Genomic DNA, 11,268 nt, shown 5'->3' on the forward strand with positions numbered 1-11,268 from the left:
AGATGAGAGTCTTGGCTACGGAGTTTATTTGTGCAGGGTGGTGGTGTGATTGTGCATGTAAGTAGCGGTTGGTGTGTGTTTTTTTCCGGTAGATAGTGTGTCCTAGGGAGCCATCAGGTTTTTTGTAGATTAGGACGTCAAGGAAGGGAAGTTGGTTGTTGGCTTCTATTTCCATAGTGAATTGTATTTTGGGGTGTAGGCTGTTGAGATGTGTGAGGAAGCTATCCAGTTTTTCCTTCCCGTGTGGCCAAATTACAAAGGTGTCGTCAACATATCTGAGCCAAAGTTTGGGTTTGTGTTCTGACTTGTCTAAAGCATTGGTTTCAAAGTGTTCCATGTACAGGTTAGCGATGACCGGTGAGAGGGGTGATCCCATAGGTGCTCCTTCTATCTGTTTGTATCTTTGTCCATTGTGGATGAAGTACGATATAAGGTTTTATTTCCACACACACATATGTATATAAAACTCGATCATAGGATGCATGGGCTTACAGCATCAACATCTTTGGAACTCAATCAGAGCAAATGGCAATCCGAAGAAAAACCAAATTGTCATTTGCTCCAATTGAGCTTTAAATGGTGGGTTTTTGTGGGGAAAACTCAGACATGGAGCTTGATAGCATGGACCTGTAACTGGAAGGAGCAAGGCAAAAGGCAAGTAGGGATAACCCCTAGTTAAACTATGGAATTCACTTCCACCAGATGTGATGGCCGCCAGCTTAGACAGCTTTAAAAGAAGATTAGACAAATTCATGGAGAACAAGGTTCTCAATTCCTAGTCAAGATAGCTGTATATTTCACAATCAGAAGAACCATGTCTCTGAATACCAGTTGCTGGAGAGCAATAGGAGTAAAGAGCAATTGAACTGGTGTCCTGCTTGCGGTCTTCCCAAAGGCACCTAGTTAGCCACTGTGAGGAACAAGATGTTGGACTAAATAAGCCTTTGTTCTGATCCAGCAGCACTCTATGTTAATATATTCATTTTAACATGGGATCAAGCCCAGATATTCCTGCTGTTGCTTTTTTACCAGAGGACTCACAGAAAAACCTTTGAGATAAATGTGAGATTGAAGTCAATTCTTCTCAGTAAAATATATTCCTCAAAGGAGCACAAAGTCCCTATAGCATATTGCAAGGGTAGTGCATTTTTCTTATCTCTGTTAAGGTCAAAGATCCAGTTTCTAATACTTCACCTATTACTACTGGCTTTTTATACTGGTGAATAATATTGTACATTTAGTATATAATAAATAGGAGGTATAATAGGGACGTGGGTGGCACTGTGGGTAAAAGCCTCAGCGCCTAGGGCTTGCCGATCGAAAGGTCGGCGGTTTGAATCCCCGCGGCGGGGTGCGCTCCCGCTGTTCGGTCCCAGCGCCTGCCAACCTAGCAGTTTGAAAGCACTCCTGGGTGCAAGTAGATAAATAGGGACCGCTTACTAGCGGGAAGGTAAACGGCGTTTCCGTGTGTGGCTCTGGCTTGCCAGAGCAGCGATGTCACGCTGGCCACGTGACCCGGAAGTGTCTCCGGACAGCGCTGGCCCCCGGCCTCTTGAGTGAGATGGGCGCACAACCCTAGAGTCTGTCAAGACTGGCCCGTACGGGCCAGGGTATCTTTACCTTTACCTTTTTAAATAGGAGGTATACAAATGTAAATGAATACTCACAGTTGCTTGTATAATTTGGGTCTGCTCATATGAAGTCCTACCCTTTAAAAGGGATGCTGTTAATTTTCTTTCCACTGCCATATTGAATTCAAACTTGCTTCTTATATGTCCCTTGGATTTTCTTATTATGCGGGGGGCAGTGGGGGGGGGAGTTCAATCTGCACATCAGGTTTCGATTGCAAGAGCATGTAACAGGATCAGCTAACATGTGACTTACTAGACACTGTTGGATTCTAGCCCCAATGATCAGGCAAGATGGGGCTGTAGTCCATTCCAGGATACATGGATGTTGCAGACCTGCTTATTAAGCCCCCCACCCAAACTCTCCAGGGGGGGAACTGCTGCAAAATCTTACCAGGAAACTGATAAACAGTGCTAACTTTGGACTGCAACCAGGGGAAGTTTCTTTGGTGGTGTGGCCACCTTCAGCCCTCCCCCTGCATCATAGGAGCCAATTCCTAGGGACCAAAGTCCCTTCACCTCCCCTCTAAAATGTTTGAGGGGCAAAGTTGATAGGCATTGCCATTCAAATGGTGTGTATATGCTATGTATTGTGATCAATTATGGGGGGTGGGGCTTACCTGGTTTCCCCAATATTTTTGGCACCTCCATCCCCAACCCATCTATCCATTGTTTTCTTTTGTGCAGATGCTCTATTCTCTGAGCCAGTTAACATTTTACCATTTTCCTGCCCAGCTTTTTCTTGCAGCAACAAAAGTGCTAGGTCATAAATTCCTTTGAGTTAGAATTAAGCATTGCCACTTGGGAACAGAGAGAAGACTAGCCTGGTTCCTTCAGCTGTATTTGTTTGCACCTCATAGGAGTATTCCCCAAATAGTGCAGTGACCTCAAATCCAGATCTCAGATCTTCCTTTAGATATATATTTATTGTGATAAAAATCAAACCCTTTGTAATTTCCTTTGTGCTCATAGTGATTCAAAGAGCTAAGGATTCCTGTGAGACAGGGATGAAGGATATGTTGATGGGCCCGTAGGAGATGTGAGTGCCATAGGATCTTTTCACTCATTTGAATTATATTTATTGATGTTCGCTTTTTTTTTTTTTTTTGAAGATTTGGAAAGTAGAAGTGCCCAGAAGGCGAAAGTTCCCTTTCTTCTTTAATCTTTCATGAGTCTGGAAATTAAATATTAATTTAAAGTTTATTTTGCTAAAGGCCCTTATTTGACAACTTCCAAACTTTAAATCAGTTCCTCTCAACTGTGTTAGTAGCTTATCACATTCTAGCTTTTGTAGCATAGTTCTTTGAGTCTTGATTCACAGGTAACCATGATATGTAATCTGTTTGTTTGAATGTCTGGCCCTAGCCCAGCAGCCCATGGGTTGTTCTCTGGCAGCAAACCATGTTTTGAAGCCTTGGTTTGCTGTTGGCTAATGATCAAAGGCTTGTGTGAACTTTTGTCTGAACCCAACAGCCTTGCGTATCATTGGCTTGTTTGGCCATCCCACTCCAGACGCTTGCCAAGTTTCAAAGCCAGCTAGAAATTAAACCAAGCTTTGGAGGAACAAGCAGAAGACAGAACCAGGATTCAAGATGACCTTCACAGATTGGAGAACTGGGCCCATGCTAACAAAATGAATTTCAGTAGGGACAAATGTAAGGTTCTACACTTAGGCAGGAAGAACCAGCTGTACAAATATAAGATGGGGTAGGACACCTGGCTTGCTAGTAGTACATGTGAATAGGATCTAGGGGTCTTAGTGGACCACAAGCGTAACATGAGTCAACAGTGCAATGCAGCAACAAAAAAAAGCTAATGCTATTATAGGCTGCATCAACAGAGGTATATTACTTCAAGAGTTAGAGCATACCTATAGTACTGTGTCCACTTCTGGGCACTACAATTTAAAAAGGATACTGCCAAGCTGGGATATGTGCAGAGGAGGGGAACCAATATGATAAAGGGTCTGGAAGCTAAGACTTATGAGGAATGGCTGAGGGATCTGGATATGTTTAGCCTGGATAAGAGGAGACTGAGAGGTGATATGATAGCCATCTTCAAATATCTATCTAAAGGGCCCTCATATGGAAGATGGAGCAAGCTTGTTTTCTCCTGTTCTGGAGAAAACAATTGTTTAGAATGCTGGACTCGTTTGAACAGAAGCAGACCGTCATGGGTGCCTGGCCTGTTGCAAAGTCTCTGCAGTTGCCACTTCCTCGCTTGTAAGGTGTGCAGCTTAAGGGGTAGAATGCCACTTCCTCACTTCATGTATGAGGCCTGGGGGTGGGCTGACTTGTATGCTGCTGCAGCAGCAGTTCATCACCTTGCTTCCTTGATCAGAAAGTGCAGGGTGATGGATGGCTGTCAGGGGCTGGGCAGAGGAGGAGGAATTGTGGAGACTGCCTCTCCATCCTGACCCTTCCAGGGAGAAGGAAAAGGAAGACAGTATAGATTTACAACAGGGGTTTGCGGGAGGTCACAGCTCAGAGACAGATGAGGGTGAAAGTTGGGAAATAATGGGAGATGAGGAGCAGGCAGAGCTGGAGCAGCTGGTTGACACATTACCACTAGAAAGCATTCCAGATCCACCATCCCCCAGAGCCCAGTGAGCCTTAAAAGTAGGAGAGCAAAGAGCTCAAAGACAGGGGGGCACTTAGCAGCACCCATAGAGGAGGTGATGATGTTGACAAATGAGGAAGTGGGAAAGAAAGTGGGTGGAGATTCATTTGGGACAATGCCATTATCCAAGAGGCTGGGTTCTATAGCCACTCTCTGTAAAGTTTGAAATAAAGAAGGACTGTAATAAACTTTTGTCTTTATACTTTCCTGGGAGCCAGTGACAGCATCCTGATAATGACATGCACAATGCAGCAGCAGCCACTGACATACCTGAAACTCTGCAACTATTGGAGAACCTCGGACTTAACCCTCCACCAGAATGGCAACCATCAGATCCACCGAACGACAACCAGTGAACGATTGGATGATAGTCAACAAGAGAAAGAAGAAACAACAGAAACTACATGACAATGCAAACCAAGACAGTCAAGTACCGCTCACAGAACAGCCCTGCCAAACACACAACAAAAGATTATGAAACAACCTCACCTAAAGCCACATACCACAGATTGACAACCCTGCATCATCAACTACTGCCAAATGAAGCACCCAGAAACTACCCCAAAGCAATGGATTGGTGAACCCCCCTCCCACACCAACACCAACCCAGATGACACTCACCATTGCCACCCCTCCCACCCCATGCCTCCATAGACCAACCCAGATGACACTCCTCCATTCTCTCCAGCTCCACCCACCCCAACAACCCATCCCCCCAACCACACACACAACTTCCTACAAATCCTCAAACAAATTTACTCTCAAGCCTTGACAATATGCAGAATTAACAATATGGACTCCAGTACCATAGCAATCCAAAGAGGCACTAAACAAGGATGCCCGCTGTCTCCCTTCCTATTAATCTTGGCCCTGGAACCCCTAGCAATCTACTCTGAGCAGCCCCAGATATCAAAGGTGTGGGAATAAAGGGTAAAACCTATAAATGAGGGCTCTTCACAGATGACCTGATGGTCACAACACCAGACCCCATAAGCACAGCAACCACCCTAACTAAAGAACTCAACACATTTGCAATGGTGTCAGGCCTACAAGTAAACTTTGCAAAATCTGAGGCTATGTGCTTCAACACCCCCCACCCCCCACATACCCAAAAGGAATTCACCAACATCACAAAGATAAAACTACTGTACCAAATTCAGATACCTAGCGGTTCAAATAACCAGAAACTTCAACAAACTATACTTCCACAATTACAAGCCCCTGTGGCGACAAATAACAGAGACTTGAGGAAATGGAACAACACCAACTTCACCCTCTCAGACAAAATAGCCATGATCAAAATGATCACCCTCCCAAAACTAACCTATTTATTCTAAACCCTTCCAATCTGGATTCCCTCAACCCAACTCCAGAAGTGGCAGATGGTATCAAATTGTATGGGAAATGCCCTTACTAAGAAAAGCTAAGCAATAAACTGAAACTGACACGGGGACAAATAAAAGAGGGAACCTGAAACCCAGTATGGCTCCCCTTTATCACATACACAGTTCAACAAGACAACAAGAAGAACCCACTGACAGCATACAAATTAATATGGCTTACCTGATCCAATAAACCCTCCCCCCCTCACAAATGCAAACAAACCCCACTGCAGTCAACCACAGACAACCAACCACACCCTGACTGCATCTGATTGGCCACTATGAAAATAGAATACTGGATTAGATGAGACTTTGGTCTTAGCCAGTAGGGCTGCTCTTATCGTTATTTCTGGCTGGATGCCTGACATTCCTAGACATTCCATGCACTTTGGTGTCTCAGAACAAAACCATCTTTAAATGTTGTACTTAACCTAGGGTTGAAGCGTGTTCATCGATCAAAGCCTGCTCTACCAGAATTAGTTGGATGTTCCCTATTGACATCAATAGATGCCCACTAAATATCCTGCACTACACACATAAGTACTGCAAATATAAATGAAAGTTGACCATGCCATATATATTATCCATATCCACTCATGTCCCAGCTGGTGTTCTAGTTCCCTAATACATATGTCCTATTTGTTTTCACATTGAGATACTTTTACCAGCAGATGGTAGTATTGTAGTGTTGAAACCTAGAATGCAATGTGCAGGAATTATTTTTAGCTCTCTCTTTTTGGAACTTTCCAGTAATGTTGCTCCAAGATTTTCTCAGAATGTTTGTAATAGAGTTCTTTCTAAGTGTGTTTATCTGGTGAATCAACACATCTTTCATTCACGACCTTGTATGCAATTGGATTGTTCACCGATCATCTATGACAGGGGTGTCAAACTCAAATTCATCGGGGGCCGCATCAGCAGTTTGGTCACCCTCAAAGGGCCGGTCTAAGCAGGCATATATTGCGTTGCAACAGTTCGATCCTATGTAGATTTTAGGGAACCTAATTGTATATAGGATCGGGCAGATATTAGCTCCTCTGGAGAAATGTGGTCGTCCCACCAATAAAACAAAATGGATATTAGAAAATGGAGAGCTGTGGACGGGCACTCATTTGGCAACCACATAAGAGGGATATTTCCCTGCTCCTCCTGGAAGATCTTCGCAGAGGAAATTCAACAGGTGCCGTCTTTTTCCCTTGCTGTAGCCACACCGGCAGATTTTCTGCTCGGCACACAGAAAACCTACCAGAAAAATGTTGGCAGGCATTGTAACAATTGAAAGTTAGCAAGGAAGGCCTCCCCCCCCCCCGCACCTCCAGGAAGGAAAACCCTTTTGCCCGGTTAATGCAGTTATTAAAGGCACAATCCTCATTATTTTAAATGAAGCTGACACACTTGGGAGGCAGCCCATTGAACTCAATAGGACTCCCCGATTTCACACGTACGGAGAGAAACCGATGTTACCCATTATATACATTTGCAAGTGGCAATGACTAAAGTAAACAAATATTCCCTTCCCCCTGGAATTCCTTAAATATTTGTAGCTTTGTCTCCATTGTGCACAGCAGCGTATATTATTATATTAGAGTAATCGGAGGGGGAAGGGGAGAAAAATGAGCAAGCTGCTCATCGACGTTACTTCTTACTATGCTCCTGCTGCTGCGCAGGCAGGCTCTTAGCTGAAGCAGGTTTTGAACTCAACTTCCCAGGGATCTTGGCGTGCCTTTCATTCGGTTGCTTAGCAACCGACGTACACCTGCCATGGATCCGAAAGACGCAAAAGGTACTCCCATTCCCGCCCCTCTCCATTTCCCGCCTTCAGCCATTGCCCAGACTTGCCACCACTGGGTTCCCCTCGAAACTACCCCTTGCTCTCAGTAACGTTGGCAACACTCCACTAGTATGGCACACTTTAAAGCGCCGCTAGAGGGCAGACATTCTCTGGCTTGTAGGCTGCCACACATGTGCTGAAGAGGCGGCTTTTTTGTGTCAAAAAAAAAAGAAAGCGAGAATAAAAGGTGAAGGCTGGCGGCCGCCGGCGGCTACACGGGCCACATGATGAGGTCTGGCGGGCCGGATTTGGCCCGCGGGCCTTGTGTTTGACACCCGTGATCTATGATGTCAGCAGCAATATACCAGCAGACATTTAACCTGGAGGTAATTTGCAGAGATTAGAAGCCTGATGTATTAAACATACATGTGGTACAAACAATATGACTGCTTGTAATTCCTAGAAAATAGTTTTCGAGGTATGAAGTGTAGTTTAACATAATAGATACTGGACTAAAAACTAGAATCATGAAAATATGACCAGACAATCCTTTCATTATGTCTGACAATTGCAAAAGCTTTCATACTTTCCTCCCACCAACAGGCAGAGAAATAACATGTATTTCTGAACCAATTAGAGAACTAGTCTGTAAAAGCTACCCAACTTGAGTATACACACATACTGCTGTCACAATTCACTCCTTTAAAAGGTTAATCAAAGCTACTGAGATATTAACTATATTTTCAAAGAGAATGAGCATGAACCCTCACCATGTAGAGCTGGCAGTAATTTGTCAGATTCTGACTACCAGACTGCGCTTTGGTAACAAGTCTAGGAAGTTTGCAGACACCAATAGAAAGCGCCTCTGCTATACTTTTAGGTTCAGAATCAGCTGGAGTGATCATAGCATTTATGTGTCTATAATTTCAAAGAACTCCACTTTGAAATGGGAACAGTATGACTTTATGAAAGGTTAATTGGGGCTGCGGGAAACAACAGCCTTCACACAGCTCATTTCAAAATGTGATCTGGCTAATTGGCTGCTTTTCTTTCACTGAAACGAGACCTATTTATGAGTGTGAAAGAACAGGCTAGCTACAAACTGGCTCCCACAGCAGCAAGACTCTGCTGCCTTACCTCCTGTGCTAAAGGTAAAGGTAAAGGGATCCTTGACTGTTAAGTCACGGACGACTCTGGGGTTGAGGCACTCATCTCGCTTTACTGGCCGAGGGAGCTGACGTTTGTCCAGGTCATGTGGCCAGCATGACAAAGCTGCTTCTGGCGAACCAGAGCAGCACATGGAAATGCCATTTACCTTCCTACCAGAGTGGTACCTATTTACTTGCACTTTGATGTGCTTTCAAACTGCTAGCTTGGCAGGAGCAGGGACCGAGCAACGGGAGCTCACCCCGTCGCAGGGATTCGAACCACCGACCTTCTGATTGGCAAGCCCTAGGCTCTGTGGTTTAGACCACAGTGCCACCCGCGTCCCTGTGCTACTAATTCCCAGCACGTGCCTTCCAGACTAAGCTCTGTTTCTCAAGGGTGCCATCTAGGCTTCAATAGCAAGCTGGCAAGGATCAGTCTGGCTTCACCATCCAGCCTCACAATGTGATTTTCAGTCACAGCAGGGCCTTGTCCTCCTCTCTCATGCTAAGCCTGCCTATCTTGAACAATGTTGTCCACTAGACCTGGATTGTGCCACTGGTCCCATTAGACTGACTGTTACTTTCCACCCCGTAAACTCTGAAACCTGATTACTTGGGGCCTGAGACCTCTTGAATCAGGAGCGTACCAGCACATACACACACACCCTCTGTAAGGGTTTCTGCACACAGGCTATTATTCTGGTGTTGTTACATTATTGATATGTCTTGGAGTCAAGAAACTTGATCTCCCAAAGGCCTTTGATGGTATCTTCCTTAGTGGGATGGATAATGGAGGCACTGTATTTTGGTGGTTCCACTCATAACTTCAGGGTTGTGTCCAGACAGTAGCACTGGATGAGTGTTCCTTGGCCCCCTGGCACTTCTGCTATGGGGTTCCACAGAGTGCTATTCTCCCTCAGTGCTATTTAATATTTTCAAAGCCATTGGGCGCAGTCATTAGGAGTTTTGGAGCAAGGTGTCATCAGTACACTGACGATACACAGCTCTACTTCTCCATAACATCGGAATCAGAGGCATTTCAGTTCTTTTGCCATCAATTCTAAAAGATCCAGGTAGCTATCAGCCTGGATATATAGCAGATAATTCCTTCCTATAGCAAAATCAGACTGAGTGCCAACAGGAATGTAAGTGGAAAGCACAGAGGAATATATATATATATATATATATATATATATATATATATATATATAGCAAGATTGTTCCTTGCCATACACACACACACAGAGCCCATATTCAGGTGAACCTCATAGTATACAGAAATATAAAACATTTTCTTTTCTTTCAAATAAAAGGCACTGTAGAATGAAGTCCATTGTGGAACAGACAAACAAACATGTTCAGTGGATTCCAGGAGCTATGGAGCATTGAGTGACAGAAAAGAAAACCAACGGCAAGGGAATGAATTTGTCTGTTTGCAAGGCACAATCTTGCTACAGAGTGACGATACACTTGACCTTATGAAAATTAAATATGAAAGAGATGTTTTAAAAATACTCTTCTCTCAAGGAGGAAATTCCTCTCAGAATGGATTTCCAGATTTCTCAGAATGTGCAGGATCAATTCACGTGGAAAAAGCAGCAAGGTCTTCCTGGGAACCTTGAAATGCAGTCTGGCAGTGGTTGTTCCACATGTCGTCTGCAGCAGTATGCTGTGCAACTCTGGTTATTTTCACTACTCCACTGCAAGCCACACACCAATGAAAACATGGACTTCAAGATGGGAGGGATTCAACTAGCAAGCCTCCCCATCAGAAGCCAGCACAATGGCTTTTGATAGTGCAGTGAGGCCTATCTCACCTCATGGCTCCAAACAGTTAACTTGGGCGGGGTTGGGGGGGGGATCAGGAACAGTGCAAAGTGAGAGGAGAAGACAGATAATATCATCAGGCTAGCAGAAATGCCTGTGATGATGGAGTGATCTGCCTAGTGCTATACAGTGGTAACTCGGGTTAAGAACTTAGTTTGTTCTGGAGGTCCATTCTTAACCTGAAACTGCTCTTAACCCAAGGTACCACTTTAGCTAATGGGGCCTCCCACTGCTGCCGTACCGCCACCTCACAATTTCTGTTCTCATCCTGAAGTAATGCTCTTAATCCGAGGTACTATTTCTGGGTTAGCGGAGTCTGTAACCTGAAGCGCCTGTAACCCAAGGTACCACTGTACTAAATTTCTTCCCCTACATCTGAAACTTGTGCTTTGACACTGGACTATGACCCTGCCCTTTAATAAAATGAGAAAACTTGCTATATATGCACTCTTGAAAATATACACCATTATAGCCCAGTGTTGCCTGTTCTGAGTTGTAATGACTCCAGTCTATGGTCTCAGGAATGGGTGTTCTGCTTTGCCACTGAGATCTTTTAAGTGGAAAGTCTAGGAATTCAATTTAAGGAAAGTCTAAGCTCCCTGTCAGCCAGGAGGGGTTGAAACCACAACCCCATAGACAACAAGCAAACAAGCGTGCCACAATTAGTCCAGTGAGTCATAGGTGGAATAGCCTCCACATTGTGGCATTTCAAGCAGCCAGCACATGGCTGCTTATTCTTTGAACTGGGCCTGGGATGACATTCTCATTCAACTCTAACGAAAGCATGTGAAGAATCATGGCCTTTGGCCTTGACTCTCAAAGCAGCATCATGGTGCAAGTCTCATGGGCTGCCAGCAGAGTGCTTGTGGGAAAATAATAGACCTTGTGCTGCC

This window comes from Podarcis tiliguerta (genome assembly GCF_965153285.1).
Source record: "Podarcis tiliguerta genome assembly, chromosome: 2".
Taxonomy (NCBI): domain Eukaryota; kingdom Metazoa; phylum Chordata; class Lepidosauria; order Squamata; family Lacertidae; genus Podarcis; species Podarcis tiliguerta.